Source organism: Mauremys reevesii, linkage group 11, assembly GCF_016161935.1.
Source record: "Mauremys reevesii isolate NIE-2019 linkage group 11, ASM1616193v1, whole genome shotgun sequence".
NCBI classification, from domain to species: Eukaryota; Metazoa; Chordata; order Testudines; family Geoemydidae; genus Mauremys; species Mauremys reevesii.
The window spans coordinates 28,447,639-28,461,772 of record NC_052633.1 but is presented as its reverse complement, the minus strand read 5'-3'; the positions used below and the strand labels follow the sequence as shown (position 1 = coordinate 28,461,772).

General features: G+C 44.3%; 1 long non-coding RNA gene across 1 annotated transcript in view; it reads left to right on the top strand.

Moving 5' to 3' along the window:
* Positions 1-14,134, top strand: part of LOC120374841 — a 178,578-nt gene that overhangs the window by 134,361 nt on the left and 30,083 nt on the right. The window contains exon 4 of the long non-coding RNA XR_005586282.1: positions 10,004-10,066. This is a non-coding gene — a long non-coding RNA (uncharacterized LOC120374841). The remainder of the gene's footprint in view (positions 1-10,003; positions 10,067-14,134) is intronic.

Here is a 14,134-nt window from a genome sequence, read left to right as displayed (position 1 = left end):
TTCATTTAAACACTGTCCATTTGGGTTCTGATTCTACAGAAGGAAAGGATCTGCTAGCATGAACCCCATCCTTTTGTTTTTCATTCATTTCAGCCAGATGCATGGGTCAGTGCTAGTGGTTCCCATTACACAACTGGGACCTTAGACTGCAAACTTTATATAACTGGGACCCTGTTACCTATCTGCCTAGCACATTGAGGATGTTATATGAGTAATGACCAATACAGCAATAATGATAGCAATAACCTGAGGATCTCAGAACTCTTTCCAAAGTAAGTAATTGTTATTATCCCCATTATGAAGATTGGAAAACTGAGGCATGGAGAGTTTAAATTCCTTTCCCAAGGTCACAGTGACAGAATCAGGAATAGAAACCAGGTCTTCTGACTTGGAGACTAGCTCTGAGGACTAGACAACACTGCCTCCCTAAATGCATAGAATAGTGCTAACATAGATTCATGTTTGTGATATCATGTGTTCAATTTTTAATAAACAGATTCTGTGGCCCTCTCTCCATATCCTTTAACAATGCAATTTCAGGGTATTACAGTTTGCAATTTACAACCAGACATCTAGAATGGATTTTTAGGGGATGTAGACTCCTTCCACGTTAATCTGTATGGACCCAGATCATGTGACCAATTATATTTAGAATTCCAAATGCAATTTAGAGAAATAGCTTTATTTAAATAGAAGTGCATAAGCAGGCAAGAAATTATTCTTCTTCTGCCTGGTTCCAGGAATTTCACCCGCCAAACATTCCATAAGGCCAGCCAGGTTGCAAGCATTACATCATGAAAACAAACTCTCATTTCTGACCCTGTCTTGAAGGCAGGAGGACACTGTTTCTAGCAGCTTCTAAACCTCATTCCCAAGATATTAGTAAGAATTATAAAACCATAATGGGCCTTCGGTTTCACATATGTTGCCTGATAAACACAGGATGCACATATATTTGTGAATAATAAATCTGTGCAGATGTTGTGAAGTTTAGTAGCCTCCACAGGTTTAAATCCACTGTCAGTTATGACTGGATTATTTTCATTGAGCCAATAATTAAGGCCACAAATTTGCAACTGTTACAGGATAGTTATGTTCCCTTCCAAAACCAGGGCTGATTAGCACACCCAAAGTTTTATTGTTGTACAAGTTAGGTCAGGTTTGATTCTGGAAATACTGATTCAGCCTGGATAGAAAGCTTGGACCATTTTTGGCTTTAAACTTACTTTTTACACTCTCTCAGTATGAAGCTGTTATGTCTTCTTCAGTATACAGCAAATGAACTGAAGTCCTGACCCCCCCACAAAACAGCATTAGTAATAAATACTGTATTTCCATATGAAAACTTACTTAGATGCTTGGGAAACACTGTTGCCAAAAAGGAGGAATAAAAGTATATATATTGGGTATCTATGCATATTTGTAAATGCATGTACTTCCTTGCCCAACAAAGGCATTGTGAGGGCTTTGAGATCCTTGAATAGAAGTTGCTATAGAAGTATAAGGTACTTATTGATTTAATTCAATTAACTAACTTATGGATTTTGAAGTGAAACACATATATTGGATCCAAGGAGAAACTGTTCACAGAATTTGCTCTGTTGAAGTTCTGTTCAGAATAAATGCTTAGCGAGTTTCAGTGATCCCTCGGCTATCACTTTCCCTATGTTTCGTTGCATAATTTACAACAGAGCTATGATTATCAATCTGTAATGAAACAGTGGCATATAAGTGAAATCTTCAGCAATACTTTTATCAGTGTTTGATCCAAAATGTAACTTACTTGGGAGATCTTTGTTAAATTCTAGGCTCTGCCACACACTTCCTGTGTAAACATAGGCAGGTTACTTAATCTTGCTCTGCTGCTGTTTCCTGTGAGTATAGAACGATAACATTCAGAACAGGCAATTCTGTGTGAAAGATGTTATTGTGGTAGTGATAACAGCAGAGCAACATTTGCAACATTTCACTCATAGGCACAAATAATATTTTAATGAATTAACAGGCTAGTGTGTAAGTAAATCACTGCCCTCAGCTACAATGGGCAGGCTCAGGACTGTTCATTTAGGATAGGTCCAGTACTGCTAGCCAGTGCTTCTGATGAATGAGAATTTGGATTCTTTCCCCATCACCATAATGAAAAGAGACCATTATCTGCAGCATGATGCAAACTCACAACTGTGAATTTGTGACAGTATTAACTGTAGACACCCACTGAACAGTGTGTATTTTTCCCCTTATGACGTGGGCACACAAACTCCCATAACTGTCATTGGGAGTTAGACATATTCTCTGAGAGGAGATTAGGCTGCTGTAGATGTAGAAGTGTCATTAGGTATACAGGCTGACACATGCCATATGCATGTCTGTAACAGGCCATTTTTGTGCTGAGATGAGAGAGATTTGCCAATGAATGAACTTGTCCGTTATGAGAAAGTAATTGGATTCTCAAATCTCTCCTTTGTGTACCTGTCATTTCAGACAAGCATTAATTTGTCAATGCTATTTCTCCCCAATTCAGTTTCCCTTGCAGTGTACTTGACTGAGGACTTGAAATACTAACTGCAGGATTAAGAGCACAAAGGTTACAAGCAGATCACCAGTTCTTACCATAGGGCTTGTCTACACTACAGGACTATTTCGAATCTACTTAAGTCGAATTTGTGGATTCGACCTTAATAAGTCGAATTTGTGTATCCATACTAAATACACAAATTCGAACTTCTGAGTCCACATTCACGGGGCCAGCTTCGACTTTGGAAGCGGTGCACTGTGGAAGCTATCCCACAGTTCCCGCACTCCCGCTGCCCATTGAATTAGGGATTTCCCCAATGCATGCTGGGGGGAAAAATGTGTTGTCATTGAACCGTCAATCCCGCCCTCCCTGTCTTCCTTGAAAGCGCCGGCGGGAAATCTGTTCGCGCCCTTGTCTGGTCGGTTACAGCACGGACGCCACAGCACTGCGAGCATGGAGCCCGCTGCGATCATCGCTGCACTTATGGCCGTTGTCAACTCCTCGCACGTTATCGTCCACCTCTTCCACAGTCAGATGCTGAGAAACCGGGCGAGGAGGCTCCGGCAGCACGGTGAGGAGAGTGGCGCAGACCTCTCAGAAAGCAGGGTACGCCGGGCAGTGGAGATCATGGTGGCAATGGGTCAAGTTCATGGTGTGGAACGGCGATTCTGGGCCTGGGAAACAAGCACAGACTGGTGGGACCGCATAGTGCTGCAGGTCTGGGATGACACAGAGTGGCTGCGAAACTTCAGGATGCGTAAGGGAACTTTCCTTGAACTGTGTGACTTGCTGTCCCCTGCCCTGAAGCGCCAGGACACAAGGATGCGAGCAGCCCTGAGTGTGCAGAAGCGAGTGGCCATAGCCCTCTGGAAACTTGCCACGCCAGACAGCTACCGGTCAGTAGCGAACCACTTTGGCGTGGGCAAATCTACCGTGGGGATTGCTGTGATTCAAGTAGCCCACGCAATCGTTGAGCAACTGCTCTCAAAGGTAGTGACTCTCGGAAATGTCCAGGTCATCATAGATGGCTTCGCCGCGATGGGATTCCCAAACTGCGGTGGGGCTATAGATGGGACTCACATCCCTATCCTGGCACCAGCCCACCAGGCCAGCGAGTACATTAACCGAAAGGGCTACTTTTCAATGGTGCTGCAAGCTGTGGTGGACCATAGGGGACGTTTTACCAACATCTTCGTCAGGTGGGCGGGCAAGGTTCATGACGCGCATGTGTTCAGGAACTCTGGTCTGTTTAGACGCCTCCAGGCAGGCACTTTGTTCCCGGACCACAAAATAACGGTTGGGGATGTGCAGATGTCTACAGTGATCCTCGGGGACCCGGCCTACCCGCTAATGCCCTGGCTCATGAAGCCCTATACAGGCGCCTTGGACAGTGAAAAGGAACTCTTCAACTACCGGCTGAGCAAGTGCAGAATGGTGGTGGAGTGTGCTTTCGGACGTCTCAAGGGGAGATGGCGGACCTTACTGACTCACTCGGACATCAGCGAAAAGAATATCCCCGTAGTTATTGCTGCTTGCTGTGTGCTCCACAATCTCTGTGAGAGCAAGGGCGAGACCTTTTTGGCCGCTTGGGAGGTTGAGGCAAATCGCCTGGCTGCTGTTTACGATCAGCCAGACACCCGTGCTGAGAGAATATCCCAGCGGGAAGCGATATGCATCAGGGAGGCTTTGAAAGCGAGTTTCCTCGCAGAGCAGGGTAACCTGTGACTGTCCACTTGATTTTAAGAGAGCCTGATCATAAACCAAGTTTCCCCACTTCGAAGGACGTTTTAAAACTAAGGACATGTTTTAGTAATTAATAATAAATCTTTCGTTGACTTTGCATTTCTCTTTCTTCGTTGAAACATGGAAGCATTCTGTGCTGGTTAAGGTGTGCACTGATGGGTGGGTTTGCAGGAAGGGGTGAGGGGTGCCGTCTTTGGATAGGGGTTAACATGACGGCTGTGGGTTTGGGCGTTGGAAGGGGTGAGGGGTGTGGGGGAAGGGTGAGTATCTGCCCCTGGATGAGGTCTCTTTTTGGGGCTCAGGGCACCGGGGAGGATCGTGACTACGGTCCAAGTGCATGTGAAGGGAAGCCTGCCTTTACATTCTGGGATGTCAGGCACCAGGACCCTGCACAAGCATACACATCAAGGAAAGACCCGGGGCAGCATACACCACACAGACTGTCCCTGGTGCCTAGTGACTGCAGTCTGTGTGTGCCCTGCAGTTGACCCTGCAGCCAAGTCTGTAGCATGGCACTGTGGGCTATGCAGTGAAATTACAATTCCCCCCCCACACACACACAGAACAACAGAAAGTCTTCTGACACCAGAAACGTGACGGAAACAGTCAGTAACACAAAACCGCTTTTAATAATGTAGTAAACAGTGGGGGGTTTGAACTTGGAGTTGGGACTGGTTGATGCTTTAAGGAAAGAGCTTGTACAAATTTACAGCGCGACAGTTGTCTCGAACATTATCGGTGTGCTGCGGTGCAGGGACAGTTCTCACGGCCCCTACCGCCCCTCCGTCTTGTCACTTTGGGTGAGGGGGGGACAGGACTTCTTGGCGTTGGAGGGCGGTTGCAGATGCACTGCAGGGGGGCTCTCTCCTCCTGACTGCGGTCTTGCAGAACATCTACAAGGCGCCGGAGCGTGTCCGTTTGCTCCCTCATTAGACCAAGCAGCGTTTGAGTCGCCTGCTGGTCTTCCTGCCGCCACCTATCCTCCCGTTCCATGTGTGTGCGATGCTGCTGACACAGGCTCTCCTCGACTGTCTCTGCTCTGCCGCCTCCGCTCTGGAGCTGGCCATCAGTTCCTGGAACATGTCGTCCCTTGTCTTTTCTTTCGGCGTCTAATCTGAGCCAGCCTCTGCAAGGGGATGGCGGGCAGTCCGGGAAGGAGCCGAAGCTGTGTGATGCGAAAAAGTAGGTGATTTCCTTGAACAAATACATGTTTGCCAACAGTACACACAGTCTAGTCAGTTTCAGTTAAGAAGACCAAACAGGGACCCAAGTCTCAGGAGATCTCGGAACTAGTCCGAGATTTCGAATACGCTCTCATTGGCGGCGCGATTGCACTGGATAGCGCAAGCGAGGAGAGACAGCTGCATCCTCTTGCACAAAGTCCTGGTAAGCCTTACAGTACAGAGTTCTTATCAGTTAGTGCTTAGCTGTGCTCTCCTGCTGGAGGCAATGTGCAAAGCAGAAAAGATGAGCGTTATGTGGCACCTCCCGCCAGTGAACGGGAAAGACCCCTGTATGCTTTTCCTCTGTGGCCTGCAACACGTGGCTGTTAAGCGAGGGTCATTCTTATGCAAAGTAAAACTCTGTTAAGCGAGGGTCATTCTTATGCAAAGTAAAAGTCTACCATGCACAATAGTAACAGTACACTAATTCCACTAATTAGATGCAGCACTTCCACAACGACATCACCCTGAGGCGTGTCAGGCGCACACAGAGAGAGCGGATGCTAACAGAAGCCCTGCACAGACCAGGACCATACGCTGCCATGCTCGTAGAGGCGATGGTCCCCCTGTACCTGAGGATGGCCTGGCGCGGAAGAGTGTGCTTCAACGGAGCACCCAATAAAGCACCTCTCCCAAGAAACCTCTTGCTGAGGCTTTTCCAGCTGCTCTCTGAGAGCTTTTTTGAACTGTCCCCAGAGGACTATTGCTCCATTCCTATCTGTGTAGACCTGCTGTTTGTATAGTTTCATATTTAAAATTTTTTATATAGTATTTCTATTTTTTATATATATCCCTGTTTCTTAAAAAAATAAATGTTTCCCTGTTTGTAGCACTTACCGCCTGATCCTTCCCCTGATTCCGAGTCCGGGTTAACGGGCGGGGACGGTTGGTAGGGGATCTCTGTGAGGGTGATGAAGAGATCCTGGCTGTCAGGGAAAGCGGGAGTGGGTTCGATGTCGCCTGCGCCGTCCTCAAAAGACCCTTCCTCATCTTCCCCATCGGCGAACAGGGAGGGGGAACTGTCCCGGTACACTATTCCATCCTCGGAGTCCACCGTCACTGGTGGGGCACTGGTGGCAGACCCACCTAGAATGGCATGCAGTGCCTCGTAGAAGCGGCATGTCTGGGGTTGGCTCCGGGCGTCCGCTTGCCGCTCTGACTTTTGATACCCTTGTCTTAGGTCCTTCACTTTCACGCGGCACTGCATCGCATCCCGGCTGTATCCTTTGTCTTTCATGGCTTTAGAGACCTTCTCGAAGGTCTTCGCGTTCCGCTTGTTGGAGCGCAGCTCCGAGAGCACAGACTCCTCGCCCCACACAGCGATCAGATCCTGGATTTCCTGGTCAGTCCATGCTGGGGACCTCTTTCTAGTCTGGGATTGCCCGGACTCCTCTGCTGGAGAGCTCTGCATTGTTGCAGGTGCTGCGGAGCTCGCCCCGATGTGCAACCAGAACGTCAGATTCAAACCGCCCAGACAGGAAAATGAATTCAAATTTTCGCGGGTCATTTCCTGTGTGGCTGGCCAGAGAATCCAAGCTCGGACTGCTGTCCAGAGCGTCAACAGAGTGGTGCACTGTGGGATAGCTCCCGGAGCTGCTAAGTTCGATTAGCATCCACACCAAGCCTAATTCGAGCTAGCAAGTGCGAATTTAGCGTTACTCCACCTGCCGGGGTGGAGTACCAAATTCGAACTAAAGAGCCCTCTAGTTCGAATTAAATGGCTTCCTGGTGTGGACGGTTGAGCGGTTAGTTCGAATTAACACTGATAAATTCGAATTAAAGTCCTAGTGTAGACCAGGCCATAGTGCTTCAAAAAGCTGCAAAGAATTGCTTGAGGAAGATGGGCCCAGCCTCCAAAACACACTATGTCTCTGCTCCGGCCTCAGAAAGTCATGGAGTGCAGTATTTCTACCCTGAAACTTTAGGTTAAAGTTCTACCCTGAAGGTACACTTTTCAATTGTGCTGGTAACCTTTGATTCTACTGCAGTATATTTCGTCCTCTTGGGAATTTTGTAGCAGATGAATCATTACCAGGAATGAAAGCAACTGCATTCTACATGTCAGATGCAAGAAAAAGTTTTGTAGTGTCTCAGACTGTGAGATGGACAGGGAAGGGCAACTAAATGATTATTTATTGTGATTTGGATCCTTTATTACAGTTTTATGGACAGATAAATAATATGGCTTTGCTTTCTGCTGCTGAGTCGAATGTGGTACTTAGCTTCTGCAAGAGCCAATAAGTGAAGAGGGAATGATTGAAGCCATTTACTGTAGGGTTTACTTTAAGGCCAAAGTAAATTTTCCTTTATTTTGGGAACTACTCAATAGTATTTCTGCTGAATTTATAACTTAAAAATGTATTTGTACTATGTCTGACATTAGCAGACGAAATAGGCTTCCAGCTTCTTGTTTACTTACCTTTTAAATTAATAAAGTCAAGTAATGATGTAAATCCCGTCTACAGATTCCTTTCAATAGACATCTCAAAATAACTTTTTCTAAAGGAGAAAACTACCTCATTCTAGCTCCCAGTGTTAAAAAATAATAGGGATTCCATCCATCAAATCAGTCTAGGAAGCAGCCAAATTCAGAAAATGAATTTAAAATCTAGTATATGTACATTTTGTGCATGGAAAATATTTATATAAATATAAATCTTATATTTATATAAGATTCATGTAACATGGATCAGTCTGGAAAATCTGGATTGTGAGAATCCTAATAATCACTTCTGCATAGGAGAGGAGTAATTAGCCTGCTCCCTTCTTCCTCAAAGAGAGCCCTCGAAAATGTAAAATTTTCCTGAGGAGACTGAACACAGAGTTTGGCAGGCAAAGGTAGCTGTGAAGCCATGATGAAACAAAAAGTGATCTGTCTCCTCAATGTTCAGTGTATCTACTATGATGAGCAGCAACACCATGTGAAGCTAAACGATAGGCTACTGAAATCTTTCAAAGGAATATTTATTGTCTTAAATTACTCTATCAATATTAATTTAAAATATATTTAGTTCTCACTTTCTGGCCATGACATGAATTCTGTGTGTGTGTACAAACACACACACAATATTGGAAAGCACAGCAGTGTCTATGTAGAATCTGTGTACCAGCCAGGGAGGTATGACCCCTTCGTTATTTGCAAAGAGAGCTGCAAGATATGATGTAATTTTGATTGAAAAACTTTGGGTGGGAGAGCAAACAAATGTTGTAAAAGCAAATCTTGCAAAATATTGTTCCTGTAAACTCTTACCCAATCAGGATACACTATCCGAAGCCCAAGCAAGCCAGAGGAATATTTTTCTCCTCCATAATAGTAATAAGAAAGATGACACTTTCCAGACATCTGCAAAAATTCTAGGTCAGAGTCTTTGGACTGAATAACATGCACAGCGACTCTGACAGAATCATCAGGCAGCTGATAAGGGATAACAAGTCACTCATGAGAAGAATGGCTGGTACGATGAGCAAGGGAAAGAACCTTAACCTCTGCATAGTTGGGATCCTATAAAAAATGAAGTCTGAAGAACATCTTTCTTTGAACAGTGGGTTACTGAACAGGATATTTTTTTTGTTCCCATAGATTTGATTTCTCTTAAAATACTGGCCCTCAAAACCATATTCTAGAAACCAACATCCTGAAGAGTAAGAGTTATTCAGCTGCACAAGCAGTGACTGACTTGCAACCAAAGTCTCGTGGCTGCCAGAAAAACAGGAATCTGTTAAATTCTAGCTGCCTGCTTCTCCACTTACATGCACTTTGTGCAGCCCTAAATATCAGTGCAAAGTGGGTGTAAAATGGTAAATCAGAAAGGGCAATATTGTTCACCCACTTTGCACTGATGCAAATAACTGTGCGAGTTGCAGGACAATGGAGAATTAGTTTCCATGTGTGCATTTTTTACCTTTACTGTACTATTTTCTCCTGGAAAACTAATGGGAGGGGAAAAAATCATTTCTGATGAGTCTGAATCTGATGTAAGCAGTAATCCAACAAGCCAATTTTCTGATGACTTTTGTTGTACACAGTAATGGAGTAAATGAAGAATATTTATAACTCATTGTCTGCTGTGAAACTGCTACAAAAAACTTGACAATGATTAGACAGCAGGTGCCGTGATGGCTGCTTTTCCTGTTATCAGTCTAATTTCATTGTTTCCTTGTGCTCCCCCTGCTTGTCTGTTTTATGCATCTCTGGTCTATACTTTTACACATAGACTGCAAGTTCTTTGGGGCAGGGACTGTCTGTTCTATGCCTGTATAGCACCTAGCACATTAGGGCTCTGGCCTCTATGCACTACAATAATGCAAATAAATAACATCAGATGTGGGCCAGAATGTCAGAGATGAGTGATCCCAAAGATGGAGAGTGATGCTTGGAAAGTCAATTCTGTGCACTTCATTGACATTGAACAGCCAGCTGATTGTTCCTAGTGCAAACACTGCCAATTCCATTCATCTATCCATTCACATGACTCTCCTATTAAAACGGCGCAATATGTTAATTGTGAATTCCTCTTAACAGGGAAGAAGACCATCTACTGAAGGATCTGGATTAAGAGGATTCAGTGCTATCATGAAGGACAAGGTACTGCTGTAACATTTCAGTCTCAAGCCTAATACAATATAGTAGGCATTTTTAATTGCAGTGGTTAAAGCTGAAATAGCCTTTTCTGACTTCATTAGCATGATAGAGTGTTTTTAAGCTTATTGTGTTCGTGTTATTGAATGTTTCAACTCTTCTTGCTTATTATCACAGGAAAAAACCTATCTTTTTACTATTTATAATTTGACTATTTAAGTATGCAGACATTTATATTACATATACTTACCTATGCAGTGGAGATGAGTAAATATTCCAGGCCAAATTCTGTGCTGACTTCCACCTATGAAAACCCAGTAAAATCAGTGGGGTGGCACAGAGTATAAATCAAGGTGGAGCATGACCCTCAGCTGTTAGAACTATGAAGTGGTAAGGTGTGGGTTTGTAATAGTGCTAAGTTTACATCACCATATAATTCATAAGTAAAGGTGTAATAATTGTAACTGCTTTTATCAGACTTTGCCAAAAGTAGTTAATGCAGTCACCCCTTTTTGAAGAGTCAAAAACATGCTAATTTTTCAAAACCCTGTGACTCAAATGACTTGGCTTAGTAGCTTCAGACTTTCTCCAAAGTAATTTTGGGCCTAAGATTAAGCATGTTACCTTGCCAAAAGTGGTCTCCCTGGGAAAATCAGGAAGAGTTAAAAATACGGCTTAGAATGGAATGGAAAACTTAACATTATGGCTGTGACTCCATGAAAAAGGCATCAGGGTAGAGATGGACCCGGAGCACCATGCATACATAAGCCCAATAACCATGTATGCTGTGTTCTTCACCGAACAATGTGGATGTTCTTTTCTCTAGTGTTAATCCCAGCAAATCCTATAAGTAGACTCTGGCCAGAGGTGACGTCACTCCTAAATATACCGCTTTCATGGTGGTAGTTGTCAGGAATCAATCTGAAAAACTAGACAGCACAAACTGAAACCAGGAAAGGAACAGACATGAAGTCTGGAAAAAATGCAGAGTGTAATTAACACGTGGAATGGCACCAATAGAATTTGCTGCCATAAACAAATGCAAAGAGGGTTGGCCACTGACATTACCGTGTGCAAAGATTTTATAATCAGGTGAATGAATGTAGATGGGTCACATAGCCTTTTCCTGGCCACAAATTTACATGGCTATTTACTTGGACTTTTGGGTAGAGGATGCGCTATACTTCCACTCTCTTACCAATCAATAAAACATTTAGGTGCTGAAACATCATAAATAGACCTTCTTAGCAACTTCTTCACTAATATCAAGAAATGGAAATAATTGGAGTCCAAAATGTTATGCCACACCCTTCTGGGAGAAGCATGTTTTAACCCTTGCATGCCTGGTAAACTATGCTTGTCACTGTATGAGGAAGTGGAGACCTTTGGGGGCGGGGAGGGTTTTGTAACCCCTCCTCCCCCATGGAGAATGGTACAATTGGGCCCTAAATGTAAACGTCTCAATTGGTGTGCAGTGATTTAGGAGAAGTGTGGAGGTTTAGAGGTCACTTGGTAAATTGCTAACACTAGAAACTACATAGGGCATGGATTTAGAATAATATTCTGCATATTTTAGCTGAAATAAGTGCAATTCTAATATAGATTTGTTACAAAAAATTGAATCTTCTAGCATATTCAACTCTGCTATTTTCACGCTGTATACCACTGTTACAGTATGATTTGATGTCCATTTTTTTATTTTAAAAAAAGAGGCAAATGTAATTTACTGTCAATTTTAATATCTCGGAGATACAAACAGAGAAAACATTTTATATCTGGGCAATAAATAGTTTACTGGCATGTGCGTAAAAGTGATCTTATTATCAGTAGTTAGTTGAAACAAGTTATTAAGATGAAGGGTCTTTAGGTTAAAGTTACATGTTTAATAGGGCTTCTGTTACCATCAAATTCATATTTATTTTATTAGGATAATTCAAGTGTTTTCCATTCAGTGTATTATTCCTGTCTCCTCTATTTCTGCTTAGTACATTTATTCTAATTAATTACTAGTCCCTTCCCTCCTTCTAATACAATCTTTGGGTTTGCAGAAGGCTGCTGTCTTCATCATCCAACCTTCTTTGCCTGCTATTCTCATCAAACAGAAGTGTGATCTCACCAAGGAGGTCATATTTCAGATCTTACCCATTCTGTTTTAGTTAATTCCCAATCCCCTCCCCCAACAAGGGATCTAAATGATACATGATCCCTGCTAACTGGAGCCACCGTGCTAGCCTATTTCTGTCATTTCTGGCTATTCCTTTGGCTTTTAAAACCTGGGCAGTTATTATTCAAAGGAGGTTTGGAATATCCTTTATTAAGTCAGTTAGGTTCCCTTCATGAAATGTATAGAGCTGCACTAGTCAGTGGAAATTCATTTTGGTGCTGGCTGAAGGCTGCAGCTCATCGAGATTAGTGGATGATGCATTTAAACAGGACTGGAAGGAAGGTAGGGGGAGGGAAAGCCTTGTGTTGCTTGATAAGTATCGGAATGTGACTAAGACTGGATGGCTTCAGGAAATCTTATTTCACTTGTCTTGGAGAACAGCTCCATGAACATACAGAGCCAGGCTTATATCATCTGAAGTTTCAATTTTCGTGATTAATATTTCGTCTAGAATAAATGTATCCAGCACCACACTGGAGACCTTAGGCACATGGGAATTCTCCCCTTTATCAAATCATTCAATGGACTTATGCTGCAAGGTTGTCTTTTGGTGAGGTTACACAATCATGTTGGGCACAACAGTGTTTATACAGGAGCCAGGATATGGAGCTTAATCCCAGCTCAGGCCCAGCACAATCCCACCATGCAGTCCCCTGCCACTTGCGCTAACAGAGTCGCTGATAGCAACCGAAGGTTATCACCTTCTATGTGGACCAGCACTAGAGGGGGATGAGACATTCACTTTTCCACTGAGTTCCACAGCTATTTGCTGACAGCAGAGGAATGGTGAGATAAATGAATCTTGGGTTCCATTCCCTGCTCTGGAAGCAAAGTGTCCTTTAATGGGCATAGACCCTTCTGACCTTAGCCCAAATTTAACCCCTTAGGCCCATCCCCTCCAACATGTTGCAGTCCCAGTTCTGTCTCTTCCCTATCTCTGACTCCTTGTCCCAGTCCCATTCTCCTTACCTAGGCTGTCCCAGTCTCCACTCCTCAGGTGTTTCATTCCAGTCTCATTGCTCAGTCAGTCCCAGTCCCACCTTCCCCCTCCCAGTTCCTCACCTGATCTGTCGTCTCCCACTACTAGCCTCCAGTCACCACCTCCACCCACCCATTGTTCCCTGTCCCCACTTTCTCCCAGTCCCACTTTCCCTCTCCAGGCCCCTCCTCCAATCTGTCTTTCTCCCCAGCCTCTTCCCAGCTCCTTGTCCCAGTATCTTTACTCAGCCAATGCCAACTCTTCCCCCACACTGTGGCTTCTCACCAGATTTTTCTCCCCTTCCTCGAACTCCTTCACCACATCCCACTGGTCTCCAGTCCCAATCTCCTTGCCCAATCTTAGTCTTTCCCCTCCCAATTGGCTCCAGTCCCTCCCTCATTTCCCTTCCTGGCTCCCAGACTTGTTACCCAACCAATCCTACTCTTCTCTGCTTCAGCCTAGCCCCCAATCTTATTGCACAGTCAGTCCCATTTTCCCACCCCCTACCAGCCTCCAGTCCCAGGCCCCACTCACCAGAATCCGTGTCCCACTTTATTCCCCACAGTTCTCAGTATGGATCTTGCTCCCTCTTCATTTGAATTAGCAGCTTCCACCTCCATGCTGCCTGGGACTGGCAGGGGACAGGGGGTGGGTGGAAGGGGAGGATCATTGAAAACACAAGCGAGACAGGATCCCAGTCAGTTCCAGTGCCTGTTCCTGTCACAGTCTCTTGCAGCCCAGACTGTAATTGCAGAGAAAGTCCTCCACCAGGTAGCAGCATGCCTGATGTTGATGGGCTCTTTTTAGATTTTAGCTGTGAAGATCTAGCAAGCCTCTACTGAGCATGTGCAAACTGCAAGTTTTCAAAGTCTTATAATTTGGGCAAATTTTCACAGGAACAGCAAAAGGAACATCCCTGAGGCAAAGGCCA